Source organism: Notamacropus eugenii, chromosome 3, assembly GCF_028372415.1.
Source record: "Notamacropus eugenii isolate mMacEug1 chromosome 3, mMacEug1.pri_v2, whole genome shotgun sequence".
NCBI classification, from domain to species: domain Eukaryota; kingdom Metazoa; phylum Chordata; class Mammalia; order Diprotodontia; family Macropodidae; genus Notamacropus; species Notamacropus eugenii.
In genome coordinates, this window is record NC_092874.1 from 356,255,406 (window position 1) to 356,273,629 (window position 18,224).

Below are 18,224 nucleotides of genomic sequence, written 5' to 3' on the forward strand. Positions count from 1 at the left end.
CCAATCACCATGTCTCTAAAAGAACTCTGATAAAGTATGTTAGTCACTTCCTGACAAATAACAGACATGAGAGTTAACAACTTATTTTGGGACATAGCCACCTTGTGGAATCATTTTTGACTGATTGTGTTAATTATATACGTATGTATATGTATACCCATACGTATTTATGGAATTGTTTTTTTCCCCTTTCTTGATTAAAGAAAGGCATTAGCAATGGTGATGTCAAAAAAGGACGACTGTGTAATTTTTTTTTAATATACAGAATAGAAATGAGTTCAGAAGAAAGCCTAAGTAAGTAGGACAGTTTTGAAGGGAATATGTCTTTATTATATATTTTATTAAAATAAAGCAGTGTAAATGATTTAAGGTTTCATGTAGAATCTTTTTTTATTTTAAAATAAAAGAAAATTGATTAGATAATCAAAAATATACATATGCATTTGTGTGTATAAAACATATTATATATGTCCATGTACATATACATGCATATACACATATGTTTATGTATATGTATATGTACACACACACACACACAGAGGGATACAGAGACAGAGACAAAGAGAGTAATATGTCTTATTCTGGTGCCTCACCGTGGCCTGGATTCTTGAAAGAAGAGCACAATCTCTGACATATTCTTCTATATTAGGAAGGCTTTGAGTATGGGTATAGGAAGCAAATAAAATTTGTTTTCCAACAGAGTGGTCTAGCTAATCACAGAAACACACACCATCAGTAGGCTGGTCGTTTATTAAATGATGAAGATATTTTGATCTTTGTGACCTATGAAACAAATAAATTATAAATTAACAATTAAAGCAATTATTAAAACAAATTGATTTTGTTTTAAGTCTTAAAACAACTTAATATTTAAAACAAATATCCCCCAGTCTTATCTAGCCTTTGTAGACTTCTCTGGTGATAATAGAAGAATGACCGGAAAGGTAGGTACTAATAATCACATGGTATTTAGACTGTTAGAACCTTTAATTTGACTATTTTTACAGTAGATGTGAAATTCTGCTTAAATGACCAGTGGGTGGATTTGTTGCTGGAGTATGTGAATAATATCATTCTTAATATTCATACTATAAATTAAACAAGAAAAACAAAAGAAATTGTAGCTAAATGGAAAGAAGACTAAAATGTATGTCTTGGAAAGAAGAAAGAATTCAGCATAGAGAGTTTTATCATATGCAAAAAAGTTATAACAAATGTTATGTCAGGGGACATTTGGTCATCACATATTATATTGCCAGTAAAATTTATCAAAAGAAAAAAAGTCAAGAAGATAATTGAACTTAAGTACCAATGTCAGTTATTGAGGATGAAGTGGTAGAAGAAGTATATGAAGATTTTGATAAAAACTTTCTAAATTAAATCGTCATATACTTTGATAATTTATGACTTCAATATAAAGATAGGAAAAGGTGAAAATGGAAAGAAATATAAGGGAGAGTGTGGTTCAAGAGAAATAAAGGAGAACCAGAAGAGTTGTACATTAGAAGCATCACATCTCTAAACCATGAACACTCTCTTCAAAAAAAGAAATGCTATAAGTCCTGGACACTACAAGCACCAAATGACTTAACAAAGAATGAGATAGAGTACAATTTAACAGGCAGCAACAGACGTTGTGGACATACTAGATATCCCTGAGTCAGATGCCTGTGCACTATTAAGCCATCACCTTTTTCTAGCTAAAATTGGAGTTTATAATATGTTAGGAAAAATAGTAATTTGAAAAACGTATGGTATATAACTTTCCTCTGACTTATTTAAACAAACTATTGGGAAACCAAAATTGGAAGTGGCTAAAAGGAAATTATCCACATATCAAAATCACTCAAGATTCTATGGAAAATGTAATAAAAAGACTTGTTCTATGAGAACAGAGTAATAAACATTTAGGTGAGACATAAAAAGCGTGGAGATGTACACTCACCAAAGCTATTTGTTACTATGATGAAAGAGATCCTGCACACTGTCCATGTCAAGAAGGGATTCTCTGTGAATGCTGAGGTGCTCCAGATGTTTCTATTTGTGCATGACATTATATTACTTGTGTCAAGCCCCAGGACATTGATTAACCCCTGGCAGAAACCTGGGACCACTCAAAGGATCATGGTCAGTCAATTCACACAGGAGAGAATTAATAAAAATTTCTATGACTCAGATCTCAGCACACTATAGAACAGACATTCTATAGAGTTTGCTCAATATATTTATTTTTGATATAAATGCACAATGAGCTCATCTTAAAATTGAATAAGAGGAAGAGGACAATCTAGACAGATTTTTGGGGAGAAACATTCGTAATTTTTCAAATTTTATCCCCTAAACTCAAGCTTTCCATTGTTGTTGTGTGGCAGTGAGACCTACAACATTACTCTTTCTAAGAATTAAAGCTAGGCATCAGGTAGAGGATAATGACAAAGTACAGTGTGTATGAGAATAATCCAATAAGGAATTTCAAAGAATAAAAGTAAATGGTATCATCAAAAACTGTACAACAGACAAAATGCTCTACTCATGTGGTGAGAGTGGAAGAAAAGTGGATGGCCCTAGTGCTCTATTAGTACCTTATCAATGGTAGGAGAAAATGCATTTCAGGAAGGCCTGCAGCATGTTGGGTGTAGCAAACTTTTGTGAAGGAACAGATGAAAGACAGATTGGATGAGCAGGTTTGCAATCTGCATCACTAGAGGAAATCTCGAAATAGAAACGACAGCATATATTTCAATTCTTCATTTCAGTCAATCCAGATAAATTTAATTTTGTCAATTTCCTATAGTTAGTACTATTTGTGGCCATATGAATGTACTAAAGTAGATTGTCTATTTTGATAAGCAGGCCTTGGTTAAAGAAAATACAGACACTGGAGATTTACATTATGGTAGAGTAGAAAGAATACTGTCTCTAGAATCAAAGTACTTGGGTTCACCTTTCATTTCTGACAAGGATTGTCTTGAGCAAGTCATATAACCTCCTCAGACCTCACTTCCCTAAAATATAAAATGAGGATATCTGACTAGATGGCTTTTGAGGAGTCTTCAAGATTCCTTATTCATTGTCTAGTCCTATGTGATCCAAAGTGACACAAGTAAAATGATCCTCTGGGGTACATGAAAACTTGATAGAAATTTCATTTAAATGTATTTTAATTAAAATAGAATGAAATACATCTTTACTAATATTTAATATATGGTTTGATATTTGTATCTTCAGCGGGTCCACATGTCAATTGACAGGTGTAAGGTATAACATGGGAGATAATTAGGGAAGAGTAAAAGGTTTTTTTTTTTTTTTGTATATCTTATATTTTTATTTTTTATTTCTGTTTGTTTATTTATTTACTTTTTAAATGTTCTACAATCACTACCATAAAACTTAGATTTCCCCCCACTTATCCCCCACCTCACCTCCCTCCCCCAGACAGCACACAATTCCATATAGGATCTACGTATACTTTCCTATTGAGTACGTTTTCACTATAGTCATGCTGTGTAGTCGAACTAAAATAAATGGAAGAAATCATATAACAAATAAAAACGTAACACACACACACATACACACACAGAAACAAACATGATGTGCTACATTCTGTGAATGAATTCCATGGTTCTTTCTCTGAGTGTGAAAGGCATTTTGTCTTAGAAGATAATTGGGAAATTTTTTTAAAAGTTCTTGCGTTGTTACGAAGTTCCAAGTCAACCAGAAAAAATTCTCGCATACTCTGGTCGTTGACTGTGCACAAAGTTCTCCTGATTCTCCTCCTTTCACTCAGCATCAGATCATATAAGTCCTTCCAGCCCTCCCTGAAGTCTTCTTCTTTTTCATTTCTTACGGCGCAACAGTACACCATTACATTTATATACCATAATTTATTCAGCCATTCCCCAATTGAAGGGTATCTCCCTGATTTCCAGTTTTTGGCAACTACAAAGAGTGCTGTTATAAATATTTTTGTACATGTGGGACCTTTTCCCATTTTTATGATCTCTTAGGGATACAGTCCTAGTAGCGATATTGCTGGGTGAAATGGTATGCACATTTTTGTGGCCCTTTGGGCATCGTTCCAAACCGCTCTCCAGAATGGTTGGATGAGCTCACAGCTCTACCAACAATGAATGAGTGTTCCAACTATCCCACATTCTCTCCAACATTAATCATTTTCCTGTTCTGTCATGTTTGCAAATCTTATAGGTGTAATGTGGTACTTCAGAGTTGTTTTGATTTGCATCTTTCTAATCAGAAGTGGTTTACAGCAATTTTTCATGTTTACAGATATCTTCCCCTGAAAATTTCCTGCTCATATCCTTTGACCATTTAACAATTGGGGAATGACTTGTATTGTTGTACATTTGACTCAGTTCTCTGTTTATTCTAGAAATGAGGCCTTTATCCCTGAAATTAGCTGCAAAAATTGTTTCCCAATTTACTACATCTCTCCGAATTTTGGTTGCATTGGAATTCGTTGTGCAAAAACTTTTTAGTTTAATGTAATCAAAGTTATCCATCTTGCATTTCATAATGCTTTCTATCTCTTCGTTAGTCAAAACTTCTTCTTTCTCCATATATCTCATAAATACACTATTCCTTGCTCCTCCAGTTTGTCCATGTTATCAGTCTTTATATCTACATCATGTACTCATTTGGACATTATTCTTATGTGTGGTGTCAGGCATAGGTCTATGCCTAGTTTCTGCCACACTGTCACTCATCTTTCCCAGCAATTTTTGTAGAACAGTGAGATCTTATCTCAGAAGCTGGGGTCCCTGGGCTGATCAAACAGGAAACTGCTATATTCCTTGCTTACTGCATCTTGAGCGCCAAGTCTATTCCACTTGTCTACCCTTCTGTTTCTTAGCCAGTACCAAGTGGTTTTGATAATTGCTGCTTTATAATACAATTTGAGAGTTGGTAGCGCTAGGCCACCTTCCTTAGCATTTATTTTCATAAGTCCCTTTGATATTCTGGACCTTTTGCTCTCGCAGATGAATTTTGATGCTATTTTATCCAGCTCTAGAAAATAATTATCTGATAGTTTAATTGGTATGGCACTAAATAAGTAAATTAATTTAGATAGAATTGTCATTTTTATTATATTAGCTCAGGCTACCCATGAGCAAGTGATGTTTTTCCACTTACTTACATCTGACTTTATTTGTGCAAAAAGTGTCTTGTAATTGTGACCACATAATCCCTGGGTTGGTTTTGCAGGTAAACTCCCAAGCATTTTATAGTGTCTATCCTAGCTTTAAATGAGATTTCTCTTTCTACCTCTTGCTTTTGAACTTTGTTGCTAATATATAGAAATGCAGAAGATTTGTGGGGGTTTATTGTGTAACCTTCAACTTTGCCAAAGTTGTTTATTATTTCAAGTAGTTTTTTACTTGAATCTCAGGGTTTCTCTAAGTATACCATCATATCATCTGCAAAGAGTGATAACTTAGTTCCTTCTTTGCCTGTTCTTATTCCTTCAATTTCTTTATCTTGTCTAATTGCTACAGATAACATTTCTTGTACCATATTGAATAATAGTGGTGATAATGGACATCTTTGTTTCACCCCTGATCTTATTGCAAATGCACCTAGCTTACCTCCATTGCATATAATGCTTGCTGAAGGTTTTAGGTAGATACTGCTTATTATTTTATGGAAAGTTCCCTTTCTTCATATGTTCCCCAATGTTTTTAATAGGAATGGGTGTTGTATTTTGTCGAAAGCTTTTTCTGCATCTATTGGGATAATCATGTGGTTTTTGTTAGTTTTATTGTTGATATGATCAATAATGCTAATAGTTTTCCTAATATTGAACCAGCCCTGCGTTTCTGGTATGAATCCTACCCATCATAATGTATTATTCTCATGATAAGATGCTGTATTCATTTTACTAAAATATTATTTAAAATTTTTGCATCTATATTCATTAGGGAAATTGGTCTATAATTTTCTTTCTCTGTTTTGTCTCTTCCTGGTTTGGGTATGAAAACCATATTTGTATCATAGAGAGAATTTGGGAGGACTCCTTCTTCCCAGTTTTCACAAATAGTCTATATAGTGTTGGAATTAACTGTTCTTTCAATGCTTGATAGAATTCATTTGTAAATATCTGGCCCTGGAGATTTTCCCTAGGGAGGTCACTGATGGCTTGTTCAATTTCTTTTTCTGAGATTGAGTTGTTCAAGTATTCAGCTTCCTCTTCTGTTAATCTGGGCAATTTGAATTGTGTGAAATACTCATCGATCTCATTTAGATTATCGAATTTTGCGGGGTTGAAGTTGAGCAAAGTAATTTGTAATTATTGTTTTAATTTCCTCCACCTTGGAGGTGAATTCACCCCTTTCATTTTTGATATTAGTAATTTGATTTTCTTCTTTCTTTTTTTATTTATTTTTTTAAATTAAATTTATTTATTTAACTTTTAACATTCATTTTCACAAAATTTGGGGTTGCAAATTTTCTCCCCTTTTCTCCCCTCCTCCCCAAACACCAAACATTCTAATTGCCCCTATCACCAATCTGCTCTCTCTTCTATCATCCCTCTCTGCCCTTCTCTCCGTCTTCTCTTTTGTCCTGTAGGGCCAGATAGCAGTCTATACCCCTTTACCTTTATTTCTTGTTTCCTAGGGGCAAGGACATTACTCGACAGTTGATCCTAACACTTTGAGTTCCAACTTCTTTACCTCCCTCCCTCTCCACCCCTTCCCTTTGGAAGGCAAGCAATTCAATATAGGCCAAATCTGTGCAGTTTTGCAAATGACTTCCATAATAGTTGTGTTGTATAGGACTAACTATATTTCCCTCCATCCTATCTTGTCCCCCATTACTTCTATTCTCTTTTGCTCCTATCCCTCCCCATGAGTGTCGACCTCAAATTGCACCCTCCTCCCCATGCCCTCCCTTCTATAATCCCCCCCACCCTGCTTGTCCCCTTATCCCCCACTTTCCTGTATTGTGAGTTAGGTTTTCATACCAAAATGAGTGTGCATTTTATTCTTTCCTTTAGTGGAATGTGATGAGAGTGGACTTCATGTTTTTCTCTCACCTCTCCTCTTTGTCCCTCCACAAATGAGTCTTTTGCTTGCCTCTTTTGTGAGAGATAATTTGCCCCATTCAATTTCTCGCTTTCTCCTCCCAATATATTTCTCTCTCACTGCTTGATTTCATTTTTTTTAAGATATAATTCCATCCTCTTCAATTCACTCTGTGCAGTCTGTCTCTATGTATGTGTGTGTGTGTGCATGTGTGTGTGTGTAATCCCACCCAGTACCCAGATGCGGAAATGTTTCAAGAGTTACAAATATTGTCTTTTCATGTAGGAATGTATACAGTTCAACTTTAGTAAGTCCCTTATGAATTCTCTTTGCTGTTCACCTTTTCATGGTTCTCTTCATTGTTGTGTTTGAAAGTCAAATTTTCTTTTCAGCTCTGGTCTTTTTATCAAGAATGCTTGAAAATCCTCTATTTCATTGAAAGACCAATTTGTCCCCTGAAGTATTATACTCAGTTTTGCTGGATAGGTGATTCTTGGTTTTAGTCCTAGTTCCTTTGACTTCTGGAATATCCTATTCCATGCCCTTCGATCCCTTAATGTAGAGGCTGCTAGATCTTGTGTTATCCTGATTGTATTTCCACAATACTTGAATTGTTTCTTTCTAGCTGCTTGCAATATTTTTTCCTTGACCTGGGAACTCTGGAATTTGGCCACAATGTTCCTAGGAGTTTCTCTTTTTGGATCTCTTTCAGGCAGTGTTCTGTGGATTCCTTGAATATTTATTTTGCCCTCTGGTTCTAGAATCTCAGGGCAGTTTTCCTTGATAATTTCATGAAAGATGATGTCGAGGCTCTTCTTTTGATCATGGCTTTCAGGTAGTCCCATAATTTTTAAATTGTCTCTCCTGGATCTATTTTCCAGGTCAGTTGTTTTTCCAATGAGATATTTCACATTATCTTCCATTTTTCCATTCTCCTCGTTTTGTTCTGTGATTTCTTGCTTTCTCATAAAGTCCTTAGCCTCCATCTGTGCCACACTAATTTTTAAAGAACTATTTTCTTCAGTGAGCTTTTGAATCTCCTTTTCCATTTGGCTAATTCTGTTTTTGAAAGCATTCTTCTCCTCATTGGCTTTTTGAACCTCTTTTGCCAATTGAGTTAGGCTAGTTTTCAAGGTGTTATTTTCTTCAACATTTTTTTGTTCTCCTTTAGCAGGGAGCTGATCTGCTGTTCATGCTTTGACTTCATGTCTCTCATTTGTCTTCCCAGCTTTTCCTCTACCTCTCTAACTTGATTTTCAAAATTCTTTTTGAGCTCTTCCATGGCCTGAGCCCATTGGGTGGGCTGGGACACAGAAGCCTTGATTTCTGTGTCTTTGCCTGATGGTAAGCATTATTCTTCCTCATCAGAATGGAAGGGAGGAAATTTCTGTTCACCAAGGAAGTAACCTTCTATAGTCTTATTTCTTTTCCCTTTTCTGGGCATTTTCCCAGCCAGTGACTTGACCTCTGAATATTCTCTTCACACCCACCTCCCCTCCTGATCCTCCCAGCCAGCATTTGGGGTCTGAAATTCAAATGCTGCTTCCAGCCTTAGGGCTTTTGGCTGGGGCAGGGCTGCTATTCAGTGTGAGATTAAGTTCAGGTGTTCAGGTAGGGGCAGGGCCGCCTCTCAGGCTCAGTTCCCTCAGGGGGTTTTTGCACAGACCTTCCACAATGGATCCAGGCTCCTGCCCCCTTGGGGAGCCCTGGTCTGCAGCCGACTCTCAGCTTCTACCTCCTGGTGGGGGGCTGAGTTATGGGGGCACCCCACTCCTCTCTCGACCAGCCAAAGAGACCCTCTCACAGGCCCCTGTCACCTGTGGGTGGAGGGACTTGTGCAACTCCTGGAGATCCAGTCCCTGAAGCCTGCTCGGATCTGTACCTCTCAGTGCCGCGGCCGTGGCAGGTCTGGGCTGGGCTCCACGTCTGCAGCGCGACGGACCTTTTGTGAGAGGTTTGCAGGTCCCTCTGTGGGTGGAGGGACCCCCGTGGCCACTGGAGATCCCATCCCTGAAGACCGCTCGAATCTTTTCCTCTCGGTGCCGCGACAAAGGCAGGGCTGCACTCAGCTCCCAATCCCGGCGCCCAGTCCGCAGCCTTTTTTTCTTTTTCTTAAATCAAATTGACCAAAGGTTTATCAATTTTATTAGTATTTTTTCATAAAACCAACTGTTGATTTTTTTGTTAATTCAATAGTTTTCTTAATTTCAATTTTATTAATCTCTCCTTTGCTTTTCAGTATTTCTAATTTGGTATTTATTTGGGGATTTTCAATTTGTTTTTTTTAGCTTTTTCAGCTGCATGCCCAAGTCAATGATCTCCTCTTTCTCTATTTTATTTATATAGGCATTCAAAGATATAAAACTTTCCCTAAGAACTACTTTTGCAGTATCCCATAAGATTTGGTATGTTGTCTTGTTATTGTTATTCTCTTGAATGAAGTTGTTGATTGTTTCTATGGTTTCTTATTTAACCCACTCCTTCTTTAAGATTAGATAATTTAGTTTCCAATTGATTTTTGGTTTATCTTTCCATGGCCTTTTATTACATGTAATTTTTATTGCATTATGATCTGAGAAGGATGCATTGATTATCTCTGCCTCTTTGCACTGAATTGTGAGGGTTTTAAGTTCTAGTACGTGGTCAAGTTTTGTATATGTGCCATGTACTACTGAGGAAAAGTTATATTCCTTTCTATTCCCATTCAGTTTTCTCCAGATATCTATCATATCTACCTTATCTAGAGTTTTATTTACCTTCTTAACCTCTTTCTTGTTTATTTTTAGGTTAGACTTATCTAGTTCAGAGAGGGGCAGGTTGAGGTCTCCCACTAGTATAGTTTTGAGTTCTATTTCGTCCTTCAACTCCCCCAACCTCTCCTCTAGGTATCTGGATCCTGTACCACTTGGGCCATACATGTTTAGTAATGATATTGTTTCATTGTCTATGGTGCATTTTAGCAGAATATAGCTTCCATCTTTATCTCTTTTGATTAGATCTATTTCTGCCTTTGCTTTGTCTGAGATTTGGATTGCTACTCCTGCTTTTCTTGCCTCAGCTGAAGCACAATATATTCTACTCCAGTCTTTGACCTTTAACCTGTGTGTATCCCCCTGTTTCAGATGTGTTTCTTGTAAACAATATATTGCTGGATTATGGCTTTTAATCTATTAAGCTATCTGTCTCCGTTTTGTGGGAGAGTTCATTCCTTTCACCTTCACAGTTAGGATTACAGTCTGTGTATTTCCCTCCTTCCTCTTTCCCACTATTTGTGCTTGTAGCTTTCCCGTCTCCCTTCCCGTCCTCAATAGTTTTGACTTTTCACCACCACCTCCTGCAACGAGAGGAGTAAAAGTTTTACAGTGTAGAGGAACTAACAGTGACAACTTTATTTATTTAAGAATATTGTGACATTATAGTTTGTGTATACCCAGTTAAGTGGCTAAATTACCTTATTTTAGCCAAATTAGCAGTCACAGAATAGACAAAGGATCTAAAAAGATTATTTCTGAGAAATGATGGATTGATTAGAATACTAATAATGGCAGAGAGTGTACTTTCACTATTCCTAGTATGAGAACTTTATGAGTCGTATTCCTAGGTGGGGGAGGGGGGAGGAGAGACAATTAGATCTGACAAGATCAATCATAAAACATCTTAAATCATCAAGAATATTATTTGAAATATATACAGAACCTTTCCCCAACTTTACCTTAGGAAATTACCTAAAGATAATAGAAATCCCTAAGACTTAGAAAGACATTTAAAATTTAACTTTATTTTCTGAATATCATGTAAATATGCTACTTATATAAAAGCACTCACATTTACCCATAAAAATAAAACAACTTTGATATGGTGTTTTTAACCTATTTTAAAATCTTCCAAATGGAGAATTTAATGCACTTTGAACCCATTTTAATCACTGACAAATGCCATACTTTTGAATTAATTTGCAAGAATAACTGATTGACATCAAGGAAAATGGAAATTTATGGGCAAAATTCAAATTAATCCTTTTAAAAAAATGGTAGGTTGCTTTGAAAAATGAGTGTCATGTTTTAAGTAGCTCAACCAAAGATGCACTTGCTCCATTTTTATCTGTTTCTCACTGTGAGGAATTTTTCTTGTCAAATGCACGATAGCCATTAAAACCAAGTGTTGAAATAAAATGAACATACGGCCAAACTTTAGATTCACTATATCACAAACTGTTAAGTCAAGATTTTGTCATTATTTTACTCCTTTAACATATATATTAATGGCATTATTAAGAGCATTTTAGTAAGAGCCAAAATGTTATCATTATTACATACAATAATTTTAGAATACTATTTATTTCATCTCTTTAAAGTTCTATTTTGTATATGTTTTATGATGTATATAATCTTTGAATGTTTTAGTATATTATTAGTTCATAATTTACCCATATATGTGGAAGTGTAGCTCAAATATTTTTGATAGATCTATTTCAAGTTTGGATCATGTAAGTCATATTCACTTATCCATCTACTATTTATTCAGCTAGTATATTTATTGATTATTTGACAAAAGATTAATCACCAGTCTTTTAGTCAGCTCCAGACTGCTCATCATAGGCATACAGAGTCACAACCCACAGTTCACTAGTGGAAAAACTTTAAGAAGCCCTCATCTATATTATAGTTACTTCTTCATTTGAACAGAACATATTTTCAGCTACTAAAAGCATTAAGAATAGATCTATATAAATCAGAGTTCAAATAGTCTAATTGCCCTAATTCTACAAATAGGAAAGCTGAGATCCATTGAGTTATAAAACTTGTCCAAGATCACATAAATAAATAGCAGAGTCAGGACCTGAACCCACATCCTCTAAAACCAAATCACTGTGTTCTATGGGACTACTCCGTTTGAATTTTTCTCATTTGGTGGAAGCATAGAGAAGCATGAGGTTATGTCCATTTTTAAAGAAACTATTGCTGTCTTTGGATAAATCTGGATAGAAAGGATTGAAAAGCACTGTTATTTAAAAAGAAACAGTTATAATAAGGGAAATATTGAAGCAAAAACAATGGGCAGTGCCCTTAAATATTATTATTTTTAATTATATGAGTGTGGAATGTCTTCTCATCTCATAAGACATATCTGATGGTTGATAAGTTGATAAGTCCCTGGTTGGCTTTTTATATTGTACTCCTCACTCACCTACTTTGTTGATCAAGAACTCCAAGAAATCCGTAAACCATAGGGTATGAGTACAATGTTTTATGCCGACTGACTTATAATAGCATCAAAATTTGGAATAGCATCAAAAATAATTATGAAATATGATAAACTCAAGTGTGCGCAAATCAGTGATTCACTTTCCATTTATTCTCACTGTTTCAAATAATCAACCTTCATGAATTAATGCCATTTGATATAGATCTAACCCTTTATGTCTCTGAAAAATTTTCTTTTCCTATGCTTTCTATGACAAGTAGTGATATCTATGTGAAACACGAGAAACTACACAGCATATGTCCAGGTATTAAATATATGTCAGTGATGTAAAGGAGAAAGTTGAATATGAGACAATTAGGTTGGCTTATAAATATAAAGTAGTTTTCACTAGTGAAACAGGAAAAACACACACACATATGTATTTACATATACAAGTATAGTAATTTGTGAGAAAATCCAGATGAACATAACAGATCAGGCCATTTGAATAAATATTGTTGACTTACATTAATAAAAATAAAGTACAAGATATTTTTCTTCCTTCCTTTGCCTGCCTCCCATTCATTATAATGATAGACAATTAAAAGATTTCTTTTTGGGGAAAAATTTATACTACCACTTTTTAAAATAGAGAATGGATATAGCTAGCTGTATCTGGTGAATTTAAAATGATCAGGAATGACATCCACTCCCAAATATCAAGTTATAGAGTTTTTATTAAGAAAATGAATGCAATTTATCTTCATCACTGCTTCCTCTATAACCTAGATTGAACAAATAGACATGAAACTAATTTTAAAAATATTAAGTGTTCAATGTCCAAAAGAGGTTGGATATGTTGTACTGGAAATTCCTTTGGGGATATAAATTGGTCTAATAGGTTGCTGAGATTCATTCCAATGTTCAAAATATGTGATTCTGTGCAGATCAGCATTCATAGTTAACACTATAACAAGAAAAGTAGACAAAGAGTTTATTTGGAACAAGAAAAAAGGCTATTTTTTTCTAGAAAGTCAGAAAGTAAAGTCTTTCCTCAGCCTTTGGAGATTCTGGAAGATACAGTAAAAACTGGAAGGCATTTTTTGGCTGTTCTTATGAAAAAAAGTATAAGGGATCACTAGAAGAAATTAACATCACCTAATTTTAAGCAAATAAAAGGAAATAGTTCATTCAGCGTTGTGGAATATTCTTCCTTAAGGAGGTCAAAGAGTCAAATACTGCAACTGATTAACTGAACCAATAACAATATTTGCATTGGCTAGTATAGAAAAATTGGGGCCAGACCTACATTAGCTCAAGGGGATTTTCTCTGAACTTGATCCAAAAATATTCCGCAGCTCTTGAGTCTTGAATGTGTGTAATTAATTCAGTCTGACCCAACTGAATGGGGCATATGTATCAATTTATTAGAGCTATCCTCTTCCTTTCCAGGGAATATTAATTGATGCTCCTCCTGCTCTTTCTGGCTTAATCTTCATTGGGAGACTCCTTTATTTCTCTCTTTATCTCTCTCACATATGCACATACCCATATGTGCATATAAACAACTATACAATCAATTATACAAATGTTCTTTGTGGATTAAAAATGATCAGTTTTATTGATGTGTTGAATTTATAGGAAAAGAGAAAATTATTTAATGAAAATCTTTGTTTTTCTTTATGGGAAAAATAGTTAAGAATAATTGACATATCTATATGCATAAACACATATAGTACATATATGTGTGCATTAGCATATAACATATAACATGACTATAAAATGTTTCTATTCTAGCCATATACTCAGAATATGTAGAAAAAATTTACTAAGGCTTCTATTTCTGAGAGAGTTGTTCTTCTTAGTGTGACATCCTGTGGCACACTGGAGAGATAAATATATCAGAACTATTCTTTAATTATGAGACTGATATACTTTATTTAATTACAGAAATATGAGAGTTTGATTATGAACAATTACCTAAGATGGGATAGTTCACACAGCAGACTTTGAGTCTAAACACAGAAAGATAATAAAGTGATTGGTCGGTTTTTGAGAACTATAGCACATATGGCACATGAGGAACAAGTTTAGAGGAGGAAAATAACAACTTGGAGGCAAAGAATCACAAAAGTTATCTAGTGAATCAACTAGTTTGACTGGGATGAAGTTCTCAGTGAGGATCAAGCATAGATTAGATCAATTCAGTTTAATAGTAGAAGCTTCTGCTCAATAGAGAAAGGACCTTTTTGGACAATTCCTGAGATTGAAAGAGGACACTGAGTTTTGCAATTTCGGTTATGAATTACCCTGAGTACATGACTCCTTGGAAAATTTGAAAAGTGTATCCCTATTCTTCATTACATGAATAGCTAGGTGGCACTATGTATAGGGTGATGACCCTGGAGTATGGGGGACCTGACTTCTAGGTGCCTCAGACACTTACATACTGGGTGAAGCTGGGCATGTCACTTTACCCTGTATGCAACAGATCCTTATTTGTCAAAAAAGTTAGAGAAGGAAATGGCAAACAACTCCAGTATCATTGCCAAAAATATCCTATATGGGGTTACAGAGAATGACTGAAATGACTCAACAACCATTCATTACAGAAATTTATTATGACTCACGCTTATGGTTTAGATTTATTCTATTATTCACATACTTGCTTTCATAGGAGTATGTATATGTTTATTATTAGTTATTTTACTTTATTCCTCATTATATAATTATGTTTAAGATGACAAAATGTAATAATTATTAGTGTTTGATTTGTGTAAATGGAAACTAAAAATGTTTGCTGGGTAGTTGAAGTAGTAAGTATGGGAATAGTACATACATACGAACACATACATATTAATTATAATATCTCCATTAGAGGAATTCTATTTAAGAAAAGAATGTATGAAAGTTTCATTTGTATTTCTTGAAATCCAATTATGCTTTTTGTAAAATCTCAGTGAAGACAGTAGAAAGTCTTAGCATGACAATTGATTATAAAATATGACAGACTACTTGTGAATTTGGGAAATTGCCCCCCAAAATTAAAATTCATGACTTTGTGAAAAGATATTTTCCTAACTTCCTTTTCTGTTTGTCATTCCTCTGACTTTTCACTGAGGGCCCAGTCTGGTCAGGGCTGGATCACAAGGAGAAGGTACATTAGCCCTAGCCTCAACAATTGAAGGATAACAGAGAGGAGAATCTTGGTGTTTTGTTTTGTTTTTTAATTTTTACTCAAGTAAATTTCAGATCTCTGTTCACTCCTTAAAATTATCTTCTAAAGTGAAAGCTTTGAACCTATCAGTCAAGGTGAGTGGGACTCTGAAAAAGATCCAGTTCCTTCGACCTCATATTGGAGAGCTCAAAATTTCACCCCCGAGGTGTCTCTTTTTCCATTCTATGCATTTTCCCAATTTGTCTTAGTGCCAAATAGTATAATAAATTATACTAACACAAAAATTCTAGGGAGATATTCCAATCAAGTTCAGTTACCCAGATCTATATTCCAAATGATATCATACGGTTCTCTTTCTGTGACCCAGGAAAGGGTTAAGTGTTAGTCTTCTTCCAAAGTGCAGTTTTGAAACGTGCCTCTCTTCAATCTCAGGGGAGAAGTTTCCCCTTCCTCTTTTTTTCCATCTGCTCCTCCCACACACACAGACACTTCCAGAACTTGGCCAGAGTCCGAGAGAGAGAGAGAGAGAGAGAGAGAGAGAGAGAGAGAGAGAGAGAGAGAGAGAGAGAGAGAGAGAGAGAGAGAACACATCTGTTCATATATGTGGGAATGGGTCTGGAGACAGTGACTGGGTTCCCATAACATGGACATGCCTGCTGTTTTTGTGGGAACTAAGAGTTCAGGGACACACACCTGCTGTTCCAGTGAGCAGTGAGGCATACATGAAGAATTTAGGACATTGGTAGGTACAGTGAATATGTAATGAAGGTAGACTATTGAGATTGTGAGCAACTTATAAGGTCTCCTCACTGCTTTGATATATTCAAGCCAGATCAAGCAAATGAACAGGAATAATCTTAAGCATAGGAGATTAATAGCCTAAAGTGAATGAGAAGCCTTGTATTGTATAGGCCTCTGTGACCTGCTTAAGTCATATGGAAGCCTGAGTCACATGAGTCTAAGTCACATGGATCAGGAAGAGTGGAAGAGAGCTGAGAGGAAGTGAGACAGAGCAAGCAGAGCTGGGAAAGAAAGAAAGCAACTATCTATATTGCAAGAGGGAGCGATTTTGCTTAAGGGAGTTGATTCGTGGGGAGATCTAATAATGTGTATAGTTGTCTTGATTACTGTGATGGATTGTTTTTGTTACTATGATGGATTTGGAGTTTTTTTGGTGTTTGAATAAATGTCTTGATTCTGTCTTCAATGAAGAGAATCTGTCATTTCATATAATTCAAACCTGGAAATATTTCAGCATAGTCATAGCTGCTGCTGTGGGTATAGTCTTGGCAAAATAAGTCCTTAGACATAGAAGAATAAATTTGTGAGCCATTCCAGTCCTAAGAGTGGCAAGTGAGAGGGGTTTATTATTATGTTACTGATGGGTTGCCTTTTCAGATTCCTTAATGATGTTAGCAAAGGAAACTCTTCTTTTTCTAATATAACCCTAGTAATAGTTTTCTGTTCCCAGTTATTATGCAGAATTTTTCATTATGGAATAGTTTGCCATTACCCAGAATAGCAGTGATTAGACCTCCTAGTACTTTCTTAACTTCAATAAAAGGTTTCTTGGGATCTACACATCACTGTTTCCATGGACCATAAACTACTAGGAATTCTACTGGTTTAATTATTTTCCCCCCATCCACAAAATACTGCCCAGAGCTATCTTGGCTAAAACTTTCTTGATCTCCTTGCACTGTGACTTATTGGTAGCTGGTCTTATTGCTTGCTGAAGATCTGATAGGTCAGGACCACAAGACATCTACCTTCAACTACATTTTCAGAAAATTAAGTTTCCTTCAGGTTTCCCAGGCCCACAAGCTTTGAACTATCTTCTTCTATAGACCTGGGCTTGATGGGAGAGATTATTAATATTTCTTTTTGATTGGTGCATCATTGTTTCATGTGTAATCTTTCTAGATTGTTGATGAAATTTATTTGTGTTACTAGATTTGGCTAAAAATTATTTTTACTATAAATCCTCCAAAGGGATATTCAAATCAAGTTTTGCCAACTCCAGTACAGGGACTCTTTGCAAAGTGTCTGCTCTTTTTTAACTTGATAATTGCCATAAGAAAATTTTACTTAAAAATAAAATTCTCTGCTCTGAATAGATCATGATGGCAAAAAGTAGTTTTTGTTTCTTTTTCCTTCTGATGTGGGAGATTTATTTTTTAATTTGTATTTTCAGTTCCAGTATTTTCCCTTTCTCAACCTTCCTAGCCTACCATTGAGAAATCAAGATATATAGTATCAATTATACGTGGAATGTTAGCAAAACCTTTCCACATTAGCCATGCTGTGAAAAATCAATAAAAACAGAAAGAAAAATAAGCTTCAATCTGCACTCAAAATCCATCAGTTTTCTCTCTGGAGGGGCATAACATTTTTTTATCATGAATCATTTGGAATTATTGTAGATAACTGGATTGATCAGAGTTTCTACATCTTTCTCATTTGACTGTCATTGTTATTGTGTTCTCCCTCTGCTGCCCATTTCACTTTTGTTCAATTCATAAAAATCTTCTATGACTTTTCTGAAAGCATTGCCTTACAGCACAATACTATTTCCTCCCTTTCCTATAATCTATTGAGCCATTCTCCAACTGATAACCAGTCCCTTAGCTTCCAATTTTTTTGTGAAAACAGAAGCAGATGCCATATATATTTTGCAATATGGATCATTTTCTCTTTTTTTATCTTCAAGGCATGCATTCTTAGAAATGGCATTGCTGAGTCAAAGGATAGAAACAGTTTTCACAGTTTAGACAGCCTTTGAGGCATGGTTTTAAACTGATCTCCAGAATGGTTGGACAAGT